The sequence below is a fragment of the Alligator sinensis genome, unplaced genomic scaffold (assembly GCF_000455745.1).
Source record: "Alligator sinensis unplaced genomic scaffold, ASM45574v1 scaffold312_1, whole genome shotgun sequence".
Taxonomy (NCBI): domain Eukaryota; kingdom Metazoa; phylum Chordata; order Crocodylia; family Alligatoridae; genus Alligator; species Alligator sinensis.
The window spans coordinates 1463844-1488090 of NW_005842029.1; the positions used below are offsets into that span (position 1 = coordinate 1463844).

Here is a 24247-nt window from a genome sequence, read left to right on the forward strand (position 1 = left end):
TGTATTGTTTATTCCATTTATGAGAAGAAATTTTATTGGTAAGAACAATGAAATTACGCTAAAAACCCTCCCCTGCTATGCTAAAATAATGTTATAGTTGCAATATCAGGCACTCAAAAGTTAGGGCTTTCCTACATCACTTCGATGCCTCAGTATATCAGGCTATGCCTTTGTTACTAGGGGCTGCTGCAGTTTTAACTATAACAGTATTGGCAAGACAGCTAGCTCTGTATGGTATGGGCACAGGTCCGTTGGGTGGAGTTTTTTATTGCCAACATGTCACTGACGCTCCTGAAAGACAGAGTGTGCTGTCAGAGCTTCACTCACAGGGCTGGTATTGCTTGGGAATCTTTTCACACTCAAGCTGATGTAACTGCACTGTCAGCACTTTGTCATGTTGGTGGGGGTCTGGTTTAGAAACATAGTTAAATTGATGCCATTTCTAGTAGGGATGCAGTAGTAACGGGTTTGTATCCGTATGATTTATTTCCATTAGCTGCTACAAGAACGGTGTAGATCGGCCCTCAGAAAGTGTCTCTGCAGTTGTAACGTGGAACCTTTATCTGTGTGTGCATTACACAGATATTGTTAATAATTACATGACCGTATAGGGACAGATTCTATTCTGCTTTGCTTGAGCCATAGTTTCATAGTTGTTAGGAGCTGGTAGAGACCTTATAGATCATCAGGTCCACCCCCCTGCACTTGGGCAGGAAAGACTGCTGTCCTTAGAAAACTATTAACACCAAACGGTGGGAGAGTCCCTTCTCCTGAATGTATTTTTCACATCTTAAGTTGAAAATGATAGCATGTTGGAAAAGTAGACAAGTTAATAGGATGAATGAAATTATATGTTTTATCCAAGGCCTGTCTATACAGTTGTTTTTGACACTCTCCGCCCCCCTCCCCACTTCCAAACTCTCCTACTGGAATTACCTTTCTCTAGTGAGAGAGGTCCTAGATCCTTACATGCAGCTTCATAGTCCAACTTGAGGGAGATGCTCATAGGTGCTTCCTCTACCCTCAAAGGCTGACATTCTTGATTACAATCTTAACTATTGCCAACTCAGGAAAGGGATATCAAGACCTTAATCTGGACTCCACATGTGAGAGAAGGCTACCAAGACTGCTCCTGGATTTGCCTTTTGCCTTAAACAAATTTATCATTACAAGCTTTTTAAAAAATAAATAAAAATACACAGATAGAATAAGGGTTAACTTTAAATTTACTTGATATATTTTATATTATAATATCCCAAACTCTGGATTAAGGCAGACCTCGCATCCTTTTACAGGTCATTTTTTGTGTAGGAATGTTGAGGATTTCAGTGCAATTAAGTTTTCCCTGACTCCAAGCCCTGCAGTATCTGCAATCACTACTGGAGTTCAGGATTGGTCAGGAGTAAGCTGTATTCAATAGAAAAGGCACTTGCAAGAACTCAGACCATTATTTTTCACTCCTGCCATTGACTAATTATATATAAAATCAGTGGATTTTCTTTTTCATGGCTACCCCTGGTGAGCTGAATTGAAGGCCACTTTACTTCTGAGTTGGAGCCTCCATACAGGGGTTTTGTGTGCTTTTACCAATGCACCTACATTTCACAGTAACAGTTCATTAGGATTAACTTCCCATGTAGAGCAGCTTTCTTCCTGCACATGCATACATGCATGTACACACACGTGTACCCCCTGTCGTGTGCATGTGCACACATATACATTTACCAGATGTGGTGGGCTAGCACCAATCCCTTGCTCAGAACCAGTTTTATTGGATATAGAATTACTGGAGTTCGAAATGTAGTGAATGACACAATGTTTCAGCAATGTCCAGATATTGTGCCCTAGTATTAATCCTGTCTTGTCTCTATCACAGGAGTGGGCAAAATACGCCGCATCTGGCCTGCCAAGCACTTTCATGTGGCCTGTGGTACCCACCAACAAATTGTGCCCACCCAGCCATTCCACCACAAAGGTGGGAGCGAGCTGCCTACATGTGTAGACAATACACTATTGTGCCTTGCACCCACCCTTATGGGCAGACGGGCCTGGCCAGCTAGCACACAGTTTCTGGGTGGGGCTGCTGCCACTGCTGTAGCCACCAGGGACCTGCTTGGCTTCCCCTGCCTTCAGGTCACTCTGGGCAGCAGATAGGGAAGCAGGCAAGGGCCAGGATTGCAGCTGGGCGGGGGCTGTAGCTGGCAGCAGCATGGAGCTTGGGTGGGCAGGGTGAGGGTGTGATGGAGGGTTGGGGGGGGTGGAGACCCTTCCTCCACACTCCCCCCACATGGCGTGCAGCTCTGGCAGGCAGTGGCAGCAGCAGCAGTGGGTGCTTAGGGCACTGGTGCCCAGTAGGGTATGGCTCTGGCCAGCGCTGCACATCACAGTGCGGGGCGCAGCCTCTGCTGGGCCGTCTGAATCACCAGTGCTCCCCACCACACATGTGCAGCCCCCGCACTCGTAAGGCATGGGAGTGAAGCCTGAGGCTCCTTCCCCTGTGGGGGTGGGGAAGGCAGCTGGCTCCAGCACCTGGGGCTTCCCTACCATGTCTGGTGAGAGCGGGGAGTGCTGGCAATAAGCTATGGCCTGCCAGGAACCAGTGCGTGTGCTAGGCATGAGCGCCCCTGCCTGCTGCTGCTAGCATGGAAGGAGGGCAGGGGTGGCCCACCCCCCCACCCTCCCTCACACCCCACAAACCACACACACCCACACCCTGCTCCCACAACCCCCCACATATGCACAATCACCCCAATATACCCTATGCCCCCCTACAGACACAGTCACACCCCCTCACAAACCCTACCACAGACACCCCCAACACCCCATCATATATACACACACACACACACACACACACACACACACACACACGACACTACACCATACACTCACACACCTCCACACGTGCCCACATCCCACCATACAACCCCCAAAATATACAAGACTAAGAACTTAAAATAACCAGGTTGTACTTCTCTTGGTCTTGCTGACTCAGCACATCTAGGTAATACAATGTTAGCCAACTATCTGTAAATGTATGAACACTTCAGAAAATTCAAGCCCAAAAAACTCCTATCTGTAAAGTCCATTAGAAAATTGTGCTGTCCAAAAAATGTGAAACTACAAGAACTTCAATCAAGCTCCATGGTTGAGAAGAAGCTGGCATTGTTGTATGATAGATGGGGCATAGCAGCACCACCTGGTGTTAGCACAGCAACCTGAAGGGAGCTCTTTTCTGTGCTTTGTAGCTCATGGAACCTATGTTGTTCCCTGCCCACCTCTGAAACTATGTGCTGTTGCTGGTGTCCCCTTTGCCTATAACACAGCTCCTCTCACAGGTAGTGGTCCTTTATTGGGGATCTGTGCCATGATGTGGGGAGCGGGGCTGGTGAGGGTAAAGCTTGGAGTGGTCTGGCAGGGCAGCATAGTGTGGGGTTCAGTCGAGGGACCTGGGGGTGAGTAGGGGAGTCCTGGGGGGTGAGGAAGCATGTTATTAAACCATTGGTGGTTCCGCAGACTTTTTACTAAAACCACATATATTTTTACTATTTTGATGTTAAACCCCTACATTTGAACACAGCCCTTGTTCAGGGTCTGGTAGACAGGTTACATTTACATCATGTAAAATGTGTATCAGGAAAGATATACATCACTAAAAACAAGTGTGTCAATAAAATCAAGCTTGAGACTTATTCAGCTGAAGTTAGGAGCTGGCAGTTAGTAAAATCACTTTTTAACTTTGTAAATGAAACATGTGATATGTTCATCTCTGATAAACAGTACAGATGGGACCACAAGATTTCATTTTTATTAGAGCCCCTTCTCAGACCTGCACTTTTAAGCTTGTAGTGTATTAGCAACACAGAGATAAATGTTAGGAATGATGTGAAGCAACCTAACCAACTGCAAGCTAGAAATCCATGTTTGACAGACAACTTTACAGAAGAGATGGTAAAAACTGTATTTCAGATGTGGCACTGATTGAATTAGTTAAACTAATGCGGCACCCTTCATGGATACTCAGATCAGTTAACCTGGTTTATATCATTTTAGTTTAAGGGGGCAAAGAATTAGTTCTAACTCAGTTTAAGAGCTTTTGCAGAGCTAGTTGCACTGGTTTAGCTGAATCTATTAAAAAACCTACCCGTAGCTAAACTGCTACAACTTGTAGGTCACAGCTGTAGTTTAAATTAAAAAAAAATGAAATCCCATTTTCTTTAATCTTTAAATATTGCAAATATCTGTTTACTGATTGTGGTTCTATACATACCATTTTTGGTCTAAAATCAGAGGAAGAAGCTCTTCAATATGGGATATCTTAATATCCTGAATGGAAATCCTAGAGAGGCTTTCTCTGCAACTGATTCAACAAAAATTGAGAACTGTATAAAAGAAAATATTTATCCTTCTGTATGTAATTCCAAGGGTCCTCTTGTCTACTCCTCCAGACTTCTTCATTTTTGCTGTCAGTTACCAGGGTTGGAAATTTATGGGTTTTTGCTTGCTGGCTAGTTGCTGAGCCTCTTTTGCTTCTTTTTTTTGCAGAGGCTCTTAGCTTTGAAGCTTCATTACTATCAGGGAAACCTAAAATTAAATGACAACCATTGGCTCTGTCTACAGCATACTTTTTCCTTATTTGCCATGCATTGACTATTACACTGAACATTTAGGCTTCAGGATATGTCAGGACTGCTAAAACAAAGTCCTGTGGCTTTGCCAAATATTATTTTGTTATAGTTAGTAATCATTTTGTTCTCCACATTGTCTTAAAAAGTGATTGAATTCCTTGGAAGTTCACTGATGTGACAATGAAACATAGTGGCAAACTCGGAAAAAAACTAATGTGAAAACTCCTACACATGTTTTTGCTTTTGCATACATGCACTCACACCCCCCTAGTAAGTCCTGCAGGAATCATGCTTGTTGCAGAATTTTGGGATCATCTCTCCTCTGTACCTCCTGCAAGGGGGGAAGAGGGGAACCAGTATAGTTTCCCAGACAATTGAACGTACTGTAGCTTCTCAAATATAAAACAACCCCAATTTAAGATGAACCCACTAAAATTAGATTCTGTTTATGGAACATTTATACATTTTTTATAATTTTCCATGTATACAATCTAATTATTGGAGGATCATCTTAAATTTGTCTCTCCCACCACTGCAGGCAGTGGTGGGGGTGGGGCAGGCAATGAGGGGGGCAGTAAGGGGCAGTTGGTGGGGGAAACACGCAGCTGGCCCTCTGCTGCCCGTTCCCTTACTGCCTCCCTCACTGTCCCCACCACTGCTTGTCTCCCTGAAGCCTCAGGCTTCTGCCCCCTCCCCCTGTCCTCCTCTCTTCCCCACTCCACACCAGTTTTGCACCCGGCAGCCTTGTGTCCTCACCCTCCTTTCTCTCCCACTCTCCATTACCTTTGCTCCAGTGCCAGTAGGCTTAGTCTCCACTGCAGCCTAGGGTACTGAGCATGGCTCGAGCCCAGCTGGTAGTGCTGCTACAGAACCAGGCTGCAGCTGTGCTCCGAGCTCGATGCTTAAGGGGGATGGAGGCTTCTAGCACCAGAGCAAAAATCAGGTAGAGGGAGGTGCAGTCCCCCGAAGAGAAGGGAGAAGTGGCAAGTTGGGAAAACGGGGTGGGGGGGAGCGGTAGGGGATGCAGAGGCTGTGGAGGGGCAGGCAGCAGCTGTAGCCCCAGTGCTGATACCAGGGTTGGGGTTGGAGCTGGAACTGCAGCAATTGCCTGTCCCCTGCAACCTCATAGTCAATTGTAAGATGAGGGGCTTCCCCCTCCGTGTTAAACAGGGCCAAAGTTTTGTCTTTTAATTGAATAAATATGATAGTTTTAGTTAATACATGTAGCTCTGTAAACATACATTTTGGGGTTTTTTTAGGAGTCTTCTTTACAGGTGGCTAATTTGAGACCACCAGTGTAGTTTTATGGGGGCACCAATAGAGATTTTTTGGGGCCAATACTGATAGCTGATTTTTAAGGAGGCATATTGTCCGATACTGATCCAATTTCCGATACCAGCCTAGCAACTTGGAAATCTGCATGCAGCTGGTAAGGGGAGGAGGGAGGGAAGGGGAATGTGGGGGGGGTGCAGATCAAGGCCCCTGTGATGAGGGAGGAGGGGCTGGGGCAGGGACCGAGGCAAGTGCTGCCCAGCTGGGGTGGGGCAGGCATGGGACAGAGCCACGGGTCATCCAGGAGGCATGGGGAGGGGAAGGGGTCGGCTTCTACCACTAGGCATGGATGATCCAGGAGAGCATGGTGGGGCATGTGCTCCTGGATCTGTGCGGGGTGGGGCAGGCCCACCCCTCCCTGCTCCACACAGCAATCACCCTAAACACACCCCAAAAGCTGTAATTTACAGCCAAGCTCTCCGATACCACCAAATTTGTACTGAGGAGAATACCTGCGATCATCACCTCACAAATTTTAAAAGGGCTTTCACCCAACAAGGATGTTCCTCCAGAGAGATGGATCTCACTTTTGAAACAGCTCCCCTGGACACCATGTGAAGAATTGCTTCAGTGCAAAAAGGAAATCTGCATGAGTTGCACACCATTAGTTATGACATACCATCCTTCCCTGGAACCTGTATGGAAAATCCTCAAACAATTGCAACCTATACTAGAAGAAGACCCATTTCTTAAAGAGATCTTCCCAGAACCACCCACCCTAGCCTTTAAAGAAGCACCAAACCTCAGTAACCTCATCACCAGAAGCAAACTTCCTATGACTCAAATCATACCAAATGGATCCAGACCATGCCAGGACAAGAAATGTAAAATCTGCCAATGAATCTCCACCAGTCCTACAATAACTACATCCCACAGCAGAACCATCACCATTCTTGGGTCTTATACCTGCACCTCCAGAAATGTAATATATATAATCCAGTGTATCAAATGCCATGATGGAAAATATGTAGAAGAAACCAAACAACTGCGTACCAGAACGAACACACACTGAAAATCCATCAAAGGCAAAAATATCTAATTACTGTGGGTGTCCACTTCTCAGAGACAATCTCTCCTTCTCTGATCACTCAGTTCTAATCCTCAAAGGGAATTTACAGAACACCTTTCATAGACAAGCCTACAAACTTCACTTAATAAATCTACTGGATACAAAAAATCATGGACTTAATATAGACATTGGATTTATGACACATTACAACCTTCCTGACATCTGATATCCCAGGTAACCTGCCTCCAGCTGACCACTTGTATTCCTTCACACATTTCCTTCCCTTCCCCTCCTTTCTCTACCCATTGTCTTCCTAACTGCCACTCATTTGCATTTTCGCAGACCTGCATGATGTAATTTAGGTTCTTTCTACCTTGGAGAACACATAACACCAGCAGAGTCTCCCAGTGCCCGAGGAAGGGTGTTTGTGCCCAAAAGCTTGCAAATAACATTTTTTCCAACTATTTAGTTGATCTTATAAAAGATATCACATCTACCCAAAGAATCTTGCCTGCCTATGTCCTTAGACCAACACAGCTGCATCCAACAACCCTCATTTCATTTAGCACACCCTCCAATTTCTGTGTACTGATGTGTGTCTTCTCTCACATGCCAACTATAACAAAAAAGCCAACAAACTTAACTACTCATCCCCCAAAAAAGAGTCCTTAGGATCTAATTAAGCTATTTCTTTTTCCTACCTCATTCCTTTTCAAACATGTGGAGGAGTGTTGTTATTTCTATGTTTGAATGCTTTGGGAGGTGCTCATTTACTGCTGTGGTTGGGCCGTATGAGTTATGTATAGGATATCTGAGAGAAACAATGAACTGAAGACTGTTTTTAAGATGGTGTTGCCTCATGACCATACAGCAGTGGTAATTTATAATGGCATTTCTAAAATCAGAGCTGTCTACTTACAGCTCTTGTTAGTATAGTGAAAATGGAAAGCTCCACAGGCTTTAAGTGATATATTGTTACTAAAGAAAATTTGGGGTTGTTTGGAATTGCCATACTTCAATGACTTTCTTTGCCTGTTCCTCCCTTTCAGTGTTACTTCCCTTTCAGTGTGTTCTGTATCTGAATCTAAAGGTTAATTTAGTTGTTGACCTTCATGTTTGCTCTGTACAGGAAATTATATAGAGGCAGTTCTGGAAATTCAAGCCTCTCTGATGCAGTCACAGACTTTTGGATTATTCCCTTTCATTACATAAAAAACAGGCTATTGTAGTAATAAAAATTATACTTCAAGTTTTTGTCATGGAATCTGGCCCCCCTCCCTTTCCCCTCTGTATCTTCTAGATTGCCTACTGCTTTCCCTGTTTCACTCAGCATGAATCACCCTACACCAGGGAGCTGGTAGCAGCCCCTTGGGAAGGCTGTAATTCATAGGCTTTCTGTATAACAGAACCTAGTGGTACTTGTGTTTTGAATAAATTTGCAGTTGTCAACCAGATTTGTATATTGCTCAGCTGCTGCCATTTAATAATACCTGAGTGGCAAAGATTTTAACAGCATGTCATAGCAATGAGCTCATTCCAAAGGAAGATCTCTTCTATAGAACTATTAATCTGTTGGCAGCATGGAAGTGAAGTCCTGTTCTCTGTCAGAGAGAGCATCTTGTTGTTTTATTGCAGACAAGGACAGAAGACATCAGGTATTTTTGGTATGCTGTTGGAAGTAGTTCAGTGAAAATAGCAAACTGGATACATTAAGGCCTTACAGAAATCTTGGTTTTATTCCAGGTTCCAAAGATACTAATTGATTATTATTTTTTTATTACCTAAGAGAGAGATGTCTCTACAATGCTAAACCTTTAAGCATGGCTTAAGTTAAACAAACAAAAGAGCCATAGTATAATTCTTCATCCTTAATATAGTATTGGGGGGTGGAGGATTGTTAATGATTTACACTCCATGTTCATCCAATTTTACAAATATTTCCTCTTGTTCTTAACAATGCAACTTCATTATTTTGTGAATTTTTGTAATTCTTGTCCTATGCATTATAACTTATGTGAAGGAAATTCTTTTCAGCTTTTATCAGCTTGAATACAGCAGCAAAGAAAAATAAATCATGTCTCCTATTATTTTACCAAGATAGACTCTCTTAATTGAATATGTATGTTAATATACTGCAATAAGCCACTGCGACAAAACAAAGCAAAACAAAAACTTCTGTACTTTCTTTCCCCATCTAGATTGAATAGCATTTCTCCAAGCCTGTATTTGATAATAGAATCCTTTGTGAAAATGGGATAGAGAGGTCAAATGCTTAAAAGTAATTTTTGGTTAAATGTCTACTTCTTGGTTCCTTGGGAAATAAAGTGACCGATTAGTGTCAGCTGGAAAGAGTAGAAATATGCCCAAGAGATGGACAGAAGTTACCTTAGCAAGCAGATGACAAAACATATGATGGAAAAATTGTAAAACATTCTTTTGGCTCCCTCCATAGTGATCAGGAACTATATTTGCTGAACTGTTGGAAACCAATTCAGATTAACTTGGTCTAAGTGTCTTGTTACCTGCCAGGGAGGAAGAGAGGATGGAGAAGAGGCAGAAGAGGGTCCCTCTACTTTTTAGGCCCAATAGTTTAGGACACTTTTCCAGGGAGCAGGAAACTCAGGTTCTAGCACCATCCCTCCACCCAGGAGGAGTCTGAAGTTGCATTTCTCTGACTTCCCTGCAAAGTGCTCTAATCATAAGGCCATTGGTGAAGCATTGCCCACAACATCCTCTATCTCCCCTCTTGAAGTTGGTCCACTGGGCAGCCAGGATGAAGAAGAAAGCAAGCTAAAGGGATGATGGTAGCTCAGTGACATGAATGCTGCCCTGGAAGGCACACTGAGATTGCTGGAACTGATCCCATCAATAGGGTGTAGAAGATCTTAAATTTAAAGGCATAAAATGAAGGAGTAGATGATAGGACAGGACAAGTCTAGCATCTGGCTATAAACATTGGCTAGCTCATTTTTGTCAACTGCTGGGGTCATGAAATGTGATTGACAAGCAGCGTAGTGAAAAGCACTGAATTAAGACACCACTTTATTATAGCAAAACTGAACTTCTGCTGATATAGTTTATTTTGCATAGCCAGTAGGGCTGGGGGGAGGGAAGGAAAATGGGAATAAAATTATGCCAACGAAAGTATAGTAGCTTTTTACTTATAGAGCAGAAATGTTCAACTCCCCAGCCAATGGACCAAATTTGGCCCGCAGAACCATGGCATCCACCCTACTCCTAGTTGTAAAATTTGGCAGTGGTGGCAATTAATGCTGTCATCCCTCCCATGCTGCCAAATTACCTGACCCCATGTGTCTGGATTGGTCCTAGCCTGGGCCATTGCCAAATGACTGGATTATGGACAGGTCAGCCCCCATGCAGCTGGATCCAGGCTGTGCTAGGCTTGGCCCTTGCTGCATGGCTGCATCAGGGCTCAGATTGTGTAGCTGGACTGGGGCCAGGCCCAGCTTGTCCTGTGTGTTGGTTTTGGCTCACTGGTTGGCACTACCTATCCAGCCCGCGGAGCAAAGGTAGGCACCACTGTTGTAGAATATGTTAGTACAGAAAAGCACGCTTGTGTTGACCTGGCTAAAGATGCCATTTGTGGTGCTGTCTTGACTTCCCGTTCTTTAACGCACATTAGCTCTCCTGCTATAAAATCTTAATGGAGACAGGGTAGCTATAGTTTTTACTAGGAGATCGATAGACACCTACATTATGTGCCCAAATTGGCCTTGCCTTATTTATCTCGCAATAAAATTACAGCACCTTGTATCCACTAGGATTTCATCATGGGAGCGCTAGTGTGCATTACCTATCCCTTGATAAAAATATACTTTTCTTCTTCCTGTTGTTTAGCAGTAGTGATAAAGCCTAAGTTCCCCCCCCCCCCCGAAAAAAAGAAAGAAGAAAGGAAAAGGAAGTGTATCTGGGCTTGTGTACACTTGAAAGTTAATTCTGATGAAGGTAGGGTAGATATTTACAGAACAATAGTTGTTCCTGAGTAAGTCCACATGTGGACACACTTACTCCAAGTTGTGATCTGTGTAAAAGATTTGGGCCAGAAAAGCGGAGTTTGAATTAATGTCAGCTGCTCCATGATAATTGCACAAGTGCACATTTGTACCCACAGTACTCTTACTCCACAGTAAATTCACACCCCTGCCTATCCAAATAATTATTTTTATATAACTCCCAAAGTTTGTGTTTATTCGAAGAGTTTTACCAGTTTATCTAAATAAAGTTCTAGTTAAACCAATGCAAACCCCTTGAACTTGGTCTGTTTTTTTTTGTTTTGGGGTTTTTTTAACTTAAGTTGGTTTAGATTAGTGAGTTAAAACATCTGGGCAAGGGAGCGAAATTACCCATAAATGGATATAAGTGATAGGAAACCAATTCAAATCAGTAACACAACAGAAGTCAGTGCACATAAACTGCTTTCGAGATGGCTAAAACTGGTTTAAGATGAACATGGATGGATGTAGTATCAGACTTAACTGATTTAGGTTAATTCTGTTGATTGAACGTCTGTCCTAGATCCCCTCCAGATTCAAGTTAACTCACAGTCCCCGAGCATCCCAGGATGCTTTGCACCTCCCCCACAAACCTCCCCTCGCAGGGTGAGCAGGCTAGCCTTGGCTCAATCTGTCTGCTCCAGCTGAGCAGGAAGGTGTGCTCTATTGCCTCTGGCTTTTAGCCTAGGCCACTCCAGGCATGTGGCTGCATTTCTGGAATCAAAAGTGAATGTTTGTTCATTTGCTTATCGGCTCAATCTATACAACTATCAAACTAACCTGCAAAGATTAAATTGATTCAGCCTCAGGCTTTTTGAGTGTCTGTACTTAGCCCTGAAGTTCGCCAATAATAGGGACACTAGATTTGATAAGTAGTCAATTTTATGCTGTCTCTAACAGGACAGCATCAGGTGCTTCAAAAGAAACTGAAAAACATGTCAAACGAGAGGTGGCAGGTTGATGTGGGATGATCTGCTCGTCAGATCATCTAGATGGGGTTGCACCAGTTTAACTACATCAATCTTGAAATGTTTTGGCCATAACAGTGTAACCCTACTGATGTCAAATTGATTGCTCAGTCTACAGTGTGAACATGTGATTTTACTACTTTCTCAATAATGCCATAACTTAGTCATTGCAACAGCCGGTGGTAACAGAAAATCCACAGAATCTTTGTTTTGATATCTTCTGAGACTACTCATTCTTCTTTGTCTGTGAATGGTGATTACATCATTGTGGGATGCTATCAAACAGTTACTTCTAAAGAGTAAATAGTATCTAGAGATCTTTATGTGGTTGAACCTTGTTTTAACTAGCCACATGTGACCAGCAGGATTGTGTAGTGATACAAAACTGCTGCTACCAGAAGGGATAGTAGAATTGCAGGATGACAAAGCCTTTGCAGAGCTCACTTCATAGTTGCAGTGGCATAAAGCAAGAAAATAAGTTTTCCCTGACCTGGAGCTATCCCTACCTAGGGGTTTGCCAGTCCTTGACTACTAATTGTTTGCTGTTAATAGGTCAGTTGCTGGGGCTGTTGTCATGGAGGTTTGCAATACTCTGAGGAGCATAGAGTCATGATGCTGGTAGAATATACGAGGCTATTGATGACTTTGTACAAATTGAATTCTGAAACTGCAGAGAAGATACTGATGGGACACGTGCCTATAATTTCCTCTTTCCACCAGGACAAAGCTTTCATCAACAGAAAGGTCAGGTGAAATTCTGGATGTGATTCTATCCCATAGTTTAGAAATGAATTTTTGGGCTTTTTCCAATCCATGGCCTCATACATGGCATACCTGGAAATACTGCCTTATTCGCTGCACCCTGAAGTCATCCCTGAGGAGAGTCATGGGAATTTATTAATTTGACCCCTAATCAAAGAACCACCATAACTTTTGAGGGCATCTCCCAGAGTGCGCTTTGGGAAAAACTGCCAAGCAGAGAGCTGAACTGCAGGATGCTGTATCCTAGGATATCTGCTTGGAATGTGGAGCTATTAACCTGAAAAAGTACCAAGATCTGCAGGCACAATGGTGAAATGAAGTGATGTTGGAAGCACTTCAACCCAACTCTAGTGACTCAGCAAGCTTTGGAAAATAGTTTATAATTTTTAGTATAAAATGCTATTTGCAATGTAGGTTGCATGCACCACTGTTTTGTTGCATCCAAAGATTGAGGCTGAAAGAACAGCAGCAAGAGAGAACTTCAGAAATCTTCCATGCATCTTGACTTTGAAGCCTACACAACCATTCAGCTATTCCTCAGTGTTTTAGTGCTGAAAGATGTATTTTGTTTCCACCCTACCTAGAAATACCAATATATGCTGAATTGCAGGATTATTCTACGTGTGCACATAATAATAAATAATAATGAGGCCATTAAATCAAGCTGGGATAGAGAAGTTCAGTTTTCTGCTTCCACTTTTAAGTTTTGTGGAGAGTGAACCTGCGTGTCAAATGCCTGACCTTTTTCTGAAAAAATCTAATATGGGTATTGTAATGACTTAACCCCCTGGCACATGTTCACTTAATGGCACAATGGGATTTGAGCTCCAATCCCAACAATCCTGTCTCCTGCCTCACCACAAATGCATGGCAGGAGGCATGACTATGGAATCAGAGATCAGATCCCAATCCTGCCATTTATGCATGTTAGTCACGCTCTCAGGCTCCCCCTGTACTAGAAAGCTGCAAGTGGATTGCCCACAGGTCCAACCTGGCCAACAGTCAGCTGATTCTCAGCTGGCCGCCAGACCCTACTGGGGACTTGAACCAATGCAATCTGGGACTCAGCCAGCAACCAGCTCATTGCTGGAGCTGGAGATGACAATCTGCCAGTTGTCAACCTCAGCCCTGGATGGCACTGAGGCCAGTTCAAGTTCCCAGTGCAGTTCAGAGACTGGACCTGACAATCAGCTTGTTGTTGGCCTTGGCTGGGACAACTGTGGGTCCAGGGTGAGACTAGGTCTGTCCCTGCTGGTCTGACAGTCAGCTGATCATCACCCATGTCCAGCAGCTATGGCCAGGCTTCTCGGTGCACAGAATAGGAAGCTCCCAGCAGGGGGGGGAGCCGAAGGGTTCACCCACAGTCTCCTCTCCCCTACCCCCTGTCCTGAGACTTGAACCACTGCTAGAAGCCTCTGATCCCCTATACCAGGCAGCCTGGCCAGAGTTGCCAGGTACAGGATTTAAAAGTACCCAACAGGGAAGCTACCCCAAGGGTTTATTGGGTGGGACCCATGGTGAGGGGAACAGGTAGCTGGCTCTTGGGGCTTATGGCTCTTTGGCTACCCAAGCCCCACACAATGAAATGGTGCCTACAGCTATGGAGCAGGGAGCCCTCAGCTCCCCAACTACTTCTTCCACAGCCAGCATCCTGCTTTCCCCCAACTTAAAAAAAGCAGGTATGTAGCTGGAGCTGCCATGATGCCCTCTGATGTTGAGCTCATGCCCCCTGCCCATTTATTTGCCTCTGGGGATTGGACAGGGGCACTGGGTCCAGGACCTGATGCTGCCCCCAGCTCCATCCCACTGATCAGGTAGGGGACTGCTGTGTTCTGGACCCTGAAGTTGCCCCATGTCAAATCCCTACACTCAGCTGAGCATTGGGCTCTGTCATGTCTCAGCCCCAATATGCCATATGTTCAATTTAAGGCATGATACAAACAAGCCACAAAGATACTGCAGTATAGGTGGAATATATTTGTGGGTCATTTGCTATATTAGGACACTGTTAATTGGCTTTAACATGTGGCCAGGTGACTATTTATGGCGTGATGAATAACTTAATTATGCCTTAAATTTAATATGTGCCAGGCCCTTTGTGAAGCTGCCCCATCAAGACTTTAGTCAGAATTGCAGTTGCTGTGCGCCAGTTCCCATACTAATGCATAGCAAAACATGGTCCTGTCCACCAAATCACTTAGCTTTTAATAAGCTTCCCAACTCCACATACTGTACTTCCTAATTCTGTCACCTCCACTGTTTCACCTCGTCCTTAATAATGCTTGCTGTTTTGGCATCTTTGTCTTATGTGCCTGTGTATATGGTCTCCAACCAATCAAACTACAAAGGAAGATTGCGTATATAATTGCACATTCTTATTACAGCTGCCCAGGCAGCCCCATAAGTTATGTTTTATCTTGCATTTGGTTTTCAAGCTCTTTAGTGCAAGGACGTCTTCTTGGTACGTGTCCATTAAGAACTTAGCACAGCATAGTTCCAGTCTTGATTTCATCCACCTACACTACTCAAAATGCATGTGCATCATCCTTTTTATATTAATGTCATGATCATATGCTGAATAGTGGGTCCTCCATGCTGTGAGACAGAATTTGGAAAATGGCAGGCTGGTTGTTAGCGCGGCAGGGAAGTATTATATATGTCAGTGTGAGCGCCTTGAGTGTGCGTCTTTCCTTTTTTTATTGAGCATATTACATTTAATGATAATGCTCTTGGAATTATTATTTGTAGAGCACAGTGTGTACATGGCACTTTACAGGCCTATGTGATTGTATGTATGCATGCAACCTAACTTTTTTTTTCTCTTTTAGTGTTCTGCTGAAATAAAAACAAAAGCTGCATTAATAATTAGTGCATAAAATTGGATAATTATTCAGGAGTCTAAATTAAAATTTTGGTGGGAGGCTATTGTTAGGAATGACATACTTGGTACGGCAGATAAAACTGATTATTTTAGAAACTCAGTGAAAGCTACAGTGCTGCATTAATTGAATATCGACCAGTGAACTGAGTAACTTTGACAGGGAAATTAAAGGGGGAATATGTCTGAACCACTGACTTTAATTTTACCAAGTGCTACCCTTCTTATTACTCCCACATCTTGAAACACAGCTTTGTCATTGTATGGAGCATGGTTTTGCCCTACTAATGAATATATTTGCTATCTCCTACTTTTTCTGTATTCATCCAAATTTTATGACTGTAAGATACAAATAAGGGAAAGCTTCTTGCCGCAGAGACTGACAGCAGTGTTTCTGGGAATATTTCACATCACTTCAACAAATGAACACAATTTATTTTATGAAACATGTTAGAATTGATTTAGTGGGAACTATATTTTATATAATTCAGCGTAATTACAGCATAAGATTCAACAAATCTGACTTGTGAAAAATCAATAGTGAAGTATGTTCTAATTTTTAACAAAGAGGGTTACAATTTTCTTTCCTTTGAACAATAGCATTAGCTGTGAGACCTTTCTTCTTGCACACATTATATGCTGTCATGAGTCACAAAATTTGAAATGGAGTCTGCTTAGGTAGCCTATTTTTCTCTGCATTTGAGCAAAATTTGCTACTTGCTTATATATATCATGTAGGGATCTATTTAAACAATATATTTAGGGATAAGATTTCTATAGATTTATTTTCATTTGATTGGCAGTCTCATATATGTAGCTTCTAAAATAGGAGGAAACAGCTTGGAAAATCTCTGTATTATTTTTGTTCCTTTTTTTTAGCTTTTGTTTGTTCCATATTTGAGTAAGATCTAGTGATTAAGACACTTGTCTAGAACTTAAAAGATGTGTTACAAGCTTTCTTGGTGACACGGTAAGTCACTCTTTCTGCTGCCTTACAGATTCACAGAAGTTTAGGACTGGAAGAGACTAGTATTCAGAGACCAAAAGCTATCTTAAAAGCAATGCTTTGTTTATTTTAAGAGTAGAAACAAAGTATTTAGGGGAATAAGTATTTTAAAGCAGTCTGCATATATCTGTTATCTAAAGACCTGTCCTCTGGGGTAGTGGCTTAGGCATGTTTGAAGTAGGTAAGCAGCTCAGCAGGTGCTTTTGTATTAGTCTGGTCTCCCCAACTAAATTAATCTTAAATCAGTTTCTATTTTTTTCTGTAAGGAAAACCATTCCAAAATTAAACTTTACCCAGTAAACATCTCAATAAGCTCATAGTATTCATTAAACTACAGAACATCAGCTGCTAATCTTTCAAATAGGAATAATGCTATTTACTATATAAATATGATAAATATTCAGGGAGTACAGTCATTTATTTGAGAGATCCAGAGATTATGATGCTGAAAGCTATTTAAATATAGCAGGGATATCAAACAAATGCCCCACAGGCTGATCAGGCCCACAAAACTGCTCTGTCTGGCCTGCCAGATCTTTCACAGCTAGGCTATTGGCTGCCTGGGGAATTTGGAGGTAGAGCTAGTGGGAGTGGGGCTGACTGCAGAATCTGGGTCTCAGGGCCCCATTGGACATGGCTGTCAACAGCAGATGGGCAAGTGAGATCACAGCATACACAGCCATACTCACCCTGTGGCTGCTTGGTCTGTGGCTGCTTGCCCCACCACCATCACCACCACTTTTGAGTTTGCCCCTGCCAGAGCCAACTGCTTGAGCTGCTGATCCAGCTTATAAGAAGCCCTACAGTCCAGATCTGGCCCAGGGCATGGGGTGAGTTTGCCACCTTTGAACTATTAAACCTTCTATGTTGATCTATGACCTAGCTAGTATACTGGAAATACCTTCACACCTTATATACTTTATTTAATTCTTCTTATGCTCTGTGAGTGAACAAAATGAGGACAGACTGCTACTAGCATGACTGCTCAGAACATTGTATTCTTTTCTGGTAAAAACTTCCACGGGGGACACTTCTATTTGCTCTAGAGATCCAATAACTTTACGTACTTTGAAATGACTTAAAACTGGGACAGCACTACAGAGCCTTATTCCCCCAGCCTTACTTCTCATGCTAATACCGATGTTACAGAAAAGGAGGCTAAAAATATCCAAATATTATCTGAATACAAGATGACTTTGAATTTAAGACAGCCCCTCCCCTCCAATAATTAGATTCCAGACATGAAAAATTACAAAAAATGTATACATTGTCCATGTCTAGAATCTGCTTATTGGAGAGTCATCTTAAATTGCCCTCCCAACTGCAACAATGGGGCAAGCAGCAGAGAGAGGCAGGTGGTAGGGTAGTCAAGTGGCTTGATCATTGTCCCTTGCTGCCTGTCCTCTCCTACCACATGCCCCTGTGGATGTTTGCCTCTGCCAAGTGCCTGTATCCCCTGCCACATATCTCCCCTGCTGCCTGCCTCCTCACAATGCCTTCATGCCCCATGCCTGCCTCATGCAGCAACTACTGCATCGGTAGCAGCTCCAGGCCCAGGCAGGAGCTGCTGCTGCCACTGCTGCATAACCAGGCTGGGAGCAGAGCGAGTATGTGCTTCATGTTCCCTGGCTGGGCTAGAGCAGGGGCTTCAACTAGAGCTGTGACCAGAAGGTAAGTGGTGGCAGAAGGGAGCAGAGGCTTCAGGGAGCAGATTGCGAAAGGACAGCAGCTATGGCTGTGACTCTGACTCCAACCCCAGGCTCTTAAGTCACAGCTGCTGCCGCTGCTGCCACCCCCCTGAGTCCCTTCCCCCACCCCTGCTTGTACTCAAATCTAAGATGAGCTTTTTTTCCTATATTGAGTAAATACATTAATTGGTTCTCACAGACTGCACACATCATGAAATATGCATTTAATGATGAAGGTTAGTCATATTCTTGCTGTCTTTTGGTACACAGATACATAAACTAGAGGAGGGGTGGGCAAAATACAGCCCACAGGCCAGATATACCCCACCAAGGGATTTTATTCAGCTCATAGTGGGTCACTTGGCTACACCCAGCCTAGGCATGGTAGCAGCCTGGGCCGTGGCACATACAGCCAGTCCCGCTGCCCCTGGGTAACAGAGGGTCAGGAGCAGTGTGGCAGCTTGATTCAGCTTTCCAGCAGCCCCCACAGCAGTGACTCACTCTGCTGGCTACAGCTGCCAGTTGCTTCACTGCTACTGCTGGACCCAGCCCCACTGCCCTGGCACCCTGGTACATCTGCACGACACTCATCTTCAGGGGCATTATATGGGGTGGGTGGGTTGGTGGGGGGATCTCCATGGAGACTGGCCCAGGACGTCCCACAGGCAGGGCACACTGAGCTGGGTGGATGGGATGGGGCAGTAGGTGGGTGGGGAGTGGCATCTGGGAGCAGGATGGGTGGGTGGCGCCAGGATCGTGGGGTGGTGACAGTGTGGAGTTGAGGCCCAGGGCAGAGCCATGATCTGCTTCCTGCACATCCCTGCCTGCAGAACTGGTGCCCATCACAGGGACACATGGGGAGCAGATCACAGTTCTACCTGGAGCCTCGGCCCCACGCTGTCACTGCCCGGTGATCCTGACCCCACCCGCCCATCCTGCTCCCAGACCTTGCTCCCTGCCCATCTGTGGCCCCATCCCATCTGCTCAGCTGAGTATGCCCTGCCTGCAGGTTCCCAGACTGCCCTCCATGGAGACCCTGCCCATTGCGTCTGGCACCCCTAGTGGTGGGTGTGGAGTGGATGAGCCTAAGGCTGCGTAGACTTGATTACCTGCCCCCACCAGGCTGGGTCACCACCCCCGCACCTTCCCACTCACAATAGCTCACCAAAACTTCTTATGGTCCTCCAGCCCAAATAATTGCCCACCCCTGAACTAGAGTTAATGCACACAGCAAAAGCAAGAATTAAGTTTGCCGTATCTGATATTTTAATTTAAACCTGGCCTGGCTGCTAATAGGACTCATCACAATCTCCTTTAAAGTACCTGCCAACAACTGGGTGACATTTCGGTACACTGCGTGTCTATGCACCTTAATGGCTCTAATTCATGATAACAGATGCCAAATTATACCCCTAGAAGGCAGGCAGATATTTCAACAAGATTTTTTAAATACATCATTTACGTACTTTGTTCTTATTAGTACCTCCATCGGTTCACGTACCAGATGGGAACCATCATGCTGAACTCCAGAGTTCAGTGCTAAGTCTTTGGGGATATGTGAAACAGAATGTGCCATGTCTAGCTAATATTTTTCATTGATAGTATAGTACAATGTTATATGTCTAGTAAAAAATTACACCTAGAACAGACATGCTTATGTTAGCAAATCCTTCTGTACAGAACAAACATGCATACTTGAAGACCAAAGGGTGGTTGATTTAGGAAAGCAGTCTCTATTAAACACACATTTTAATGCTTAAACACACACATTAATGCTACATTGTTGGCATCAAATATTTACCTTATAAGAAAAAAGGCATGTTTTTCCACTTACTGATTCCTTGCATATGCAATTTGTTGCAGTCTATAGATAAGTGCAGCTTGAGGGGATGATTTACTGTGTGTATAACTGTTACAGCATGAGGCAGTTTGGAACTGACCCAACCACTTAGTGCAAGGAGAAGCTGTAGGCAATTGCATGATGGTGTGACCTGCTTCCTAAGTTAGCATTGTGTGACATTTTAGTTATGTTTTTTTCAGAAGAAAAATATAGCCACTTTTTCTGATTTCGTCATCTTTGGCAACAGGAAAAAGGCAAACTATGAGACCAGCTACCTACACCATAGCCCTGACCCATCCACCCTGCATCTACCACCAGGGGTGCCTGAAGGAGGAGGTGGGGGGGGGGTCTCCATGGAGACTGGCCCGGGACCTGCAAGGGCAAGGTGTGCATGGCTAGGCAGATGGGGCTGAGGGCAGGCAGGAAGCAGCGTCTAGGAGTGGGACAGGCGGGTGGGGCTGGGATCATGGGATGGTTACAGGGTGGGGCCAGGGGCCAGGGAAGAGCCATGACCTGCTGCCCACATCCCTATGACAGGCATCGGTTCCACGGGCAGGGGCATGCCATGAGCGGATCGTGGCTCTGCTCCAGGCTCTGGCCCCACACTGTCACCATCCCATCTTCCTGGCCCCAGCCCTGCCCAGCCATCCTGCTTCCAGATACCGCTCCCCACCCGCCCGCCTGCCCATGGCCTCACCCTGTCCATTCTAGCAAACGCACCCTGCCCACAGGGGTCCTGGTCGATCTCCATGGAGACTTTGGGGCCAGAGCTGGGATTGCTGAGCAGTGACAGCACAAGGCTGGGGCTCAGAAGAGAGCCACTTAAGGAGTTTTGGTGAGCTGTTGCACACTAAGGCAGGGGTGGGTGCTGACCTGGCCTGCAGCAGCTCACCAAATCTCCCTAAGTGGCCCTCCAGCCCAAATAATTGCCCACCTCTGATATAGTCAGTGCTTTTAGAAAGAACATTGTCATGTCTAGAAGTGCGCTTTGTGAGCCTGTTATGCTCAGAAATGATAAAAGAAAGGCAGAATCATACCAGGTGTTATATGCCATATAAAAATTGCTCAAAAAATGAACTTGACTGAATACTTTGATTTCTCTGGTACTAATTTGAACAATACCAGTTGCTTCTTTCATCCCTTCATACCCTAATTTTTCTCTATTTTTAGCTGTACTTTGCTCTATATTTTAAACAGTTATTCAGCATTTCTCTGCTCATCTTAAAAGTAGGTTATGTAAAAAGAGCAGTTTCTTGTGGTTTCTTGCTTTGTTGGGGGTCTGAGCAAAATTTATCTTCTGAAGCAACACATCTTGAAAATATCTAAAATATCTGTGTAATTTAAGCCATGTACACAAATTCATTTTCTACTGGGAGAATCACCATTCTCCCTGTAGAAACCCAAAGTGTATAAACACTGAAACTTTTTCTCCCAGACCAAGAATGGCCACTCTGGGTCAGAAATAACTCAGGTACAACAAGGGTTAAATTACTTGTGGAAGAGGTTCTCCCAGAAGACTTTCATCTGGGTTAACTCCTTCCAGGGACCAAGAGAAGTGGATCTGGGAAAAGGACTCCCATGCCTTCCAGAGACTAGAGTCACTGGTCTAGCAAAGGTGTGGGAGGCAACTGTTTCCTCTCCCCATGCCATTAATGGGGAGGAGAGGAGCAACCACTAGCTTCTCCTGACCTGCTTTTCTCACTCTGGAGTTCTAATGTGGGGTAAAATAGGGGCATTTTACTATGAGGACAAGGCTCTCAAACCAAAGACTGCAGCAGAGCAGCCTGCCTCACTTTGCAGAGTGCCAGGTCAGCTGTGCAGTGCTGGTGGGAGGGGAAGCCAGCACAGCTGAGAGATGGGTTTCTGAGCCCAGCTCCCAGACATGTTAGCTTTTGCAGTTTCTGCCCTTTCCGCTCAGCTGGGTCACTGGGAGCTGAGTGCAGGGACTGCTGCTCTCTGCTTGCTTCCAATTGCCCCCCTGCTGCTCTACTGAATGGCGGGGTTGGCAATAGAAAACCCAGGGTGCCCAGGAGCTAGGCTTCCAAGCCTGGCTCTCAGCGCTGGCTTCTCCTTGCTTCCACCTGCCCCTCAGATGGGCAGCAAGCTGGTGATTAAAAGTCAGAGGGGCCAGGAGTCTGGCTTGGGGACAGCCTCAACATATCTAGCTCCCAGACCCATTGACTTCCCCATGCCACCTGTGTCACCCAGCTGACCCAAAGCAGAGCAGGGCGAGGGCAGCTCCTGTGCCGTAGCAGCAAGGCTTGCCACTGTGGCAAAATGCCCTTTCCTTGCCCTACACTGCTCTGGGCCATCCTAGAGCAGCGTGGGGCAAGGCAGGCTGCTGTGCCCCTGCCACAGGGCTCCTAGAGCCTGGCTGCAGTGTCAGAGTGCTTCCCCCATCCCCCCCCCCGCTCGGTCTCCTTGCACTGCTCTGGGTTAGCCCATAGGAGTACAAGGAATGGTACTGTCTTCTGGCAGGGGAGAACTGGGAGGGTTCCCAGCAAGCAACTCTACCAGTAGAAACTAAATGTCTGTACATGGCCTCTGTAGATGTTGCTTCTGAAAGGTCATGCGACAAATCAGAGCATCCAATCACAATTCCTCTTCAGGTGGAGGAGAGAAGCTGGGCTGTCTTTTGTTTTTTAATAACCCAAAAGCCTTGAAGCCTAGAACACCAAGAGCTCAAGCAGGACCTTAACACACTGAAATAGCACAAAACATGACTTGAAATTTCATACAAACTGGCCACTGTTTAAAATGAATGATTTTTAAAAAATTCATTATATTTTACTAAAACATCTCAAGTCTGGCTGGAATCCAGTCTCTGATTCCTGCCAAATCTATCGGTAATAAAACAGCTCTTCCAATTACTTTCTGTTTGTACAGCCCCTAGCACAATGGACTCTTGGTCCATAGATACTATGGCAATGCTGCTACAAGTCATACTAATTGAATACCACCAGAAACTGAAGTGTAACCATTTTGTAAGTCTGTCATGCATTCCCGATACACTAATACTATTTTTGGGGCAAGTGTTTCTGTGAAAGAATCTCCTCCTGTTGTTTACACTAGGCGTGTCTACATGAGACATTTATTATGTAGTTGCCCAATTAGCTCCTCAGTAAAACGTCACTATCTACATGTATGGTGCTATTAGGACAGAATATATGAATTAATTAATTCTGCCACAGGATAGTACTGCCAGACACAAGTACTATCCTATGGTGGAGTTCTTTACTTGGCCGCAACGCATGTGTAGATGCTGACAGGGTTGGCTGGGGCACGAGAGTGCTTCAGTGTGGGGGCTGCCTGTCAGCTAGCCCTGTACTGAAGCACCCTGTGCCTTGACCAGCGCCTCCGCAGCACACTAAGCCAGGTTGCAGCAGCCCCAGGCTGACAGGCTAAGCCCTGGGACCCCCTTCAGTAGGGGCTGCTCTTCCCCAGCTCAACGTGCTGCAGTCCCAGGCACACATGCAAACACTGCACCTAAATAAATTCTGGTGTGAAGTGTGCCAGAGTTTATTCAGACATGCTAATTGCATGTGTAGATATGCCCACGATGTCCTACATTACAAGATCACACCCAGCCCGTGAACACTGAAACTCCTGTTATTCTCCTGTTTTCCCATGACCTGGACCTAAGTCACTCCGGTAGGGCAGTACATTCAGGGAATTTGACCTGCCAATATAAACGGAAGACTTAATTCTCCATGGCTACCTTTTGTCATCACTAAATCCACACAATTTTTTTTTAGCCACAGCTTATGGTCGTAGGCAAATTAGTCATAAATACATTAACTCAAGGCTGTCCAACTGTTGGCCTGACTGTTGCTTGCAGCCCACAAGAGGTTGATGTGCAGCCCTCAGGCTTCTACCTGGCTGACACTCCCCCTATCACTCCAGCTGCTGCTGCAACCAGGGTCTCTAGGGTCGTCCCATGTCCTCAGTTTTTGTTTCCTGCTCCCACTTCAAGGAGACTGAGGCAAGGCGGGGCAGCGCTCAGTACTAGGGGAGCCTGCGGCCCAGTGTGGACAGGGTGCTGAGATGGAGGATGCTCGTGCACATGGTGGGGGCGGTGCTTCCTGCCTGCATTGTGCAATAGCTGCCCCTTCGTGCAATACGG

General features: G+C 44.9%; 1 protein-coding gene across 1 annotated transcript in view; it reads left to right on the forward strand.

Annotated features, from left to right (window-relative positions):
- ARHGAP6 (Rho GTPase activating protein 6) overlaps positions 1-24247 on the forward strand; it is a 575699-nt gene that overhangs the window by 208813 nt on the left and 342639 nt on the right. The gene's annotated exons all lie outside the window — the stretch shown is intronic.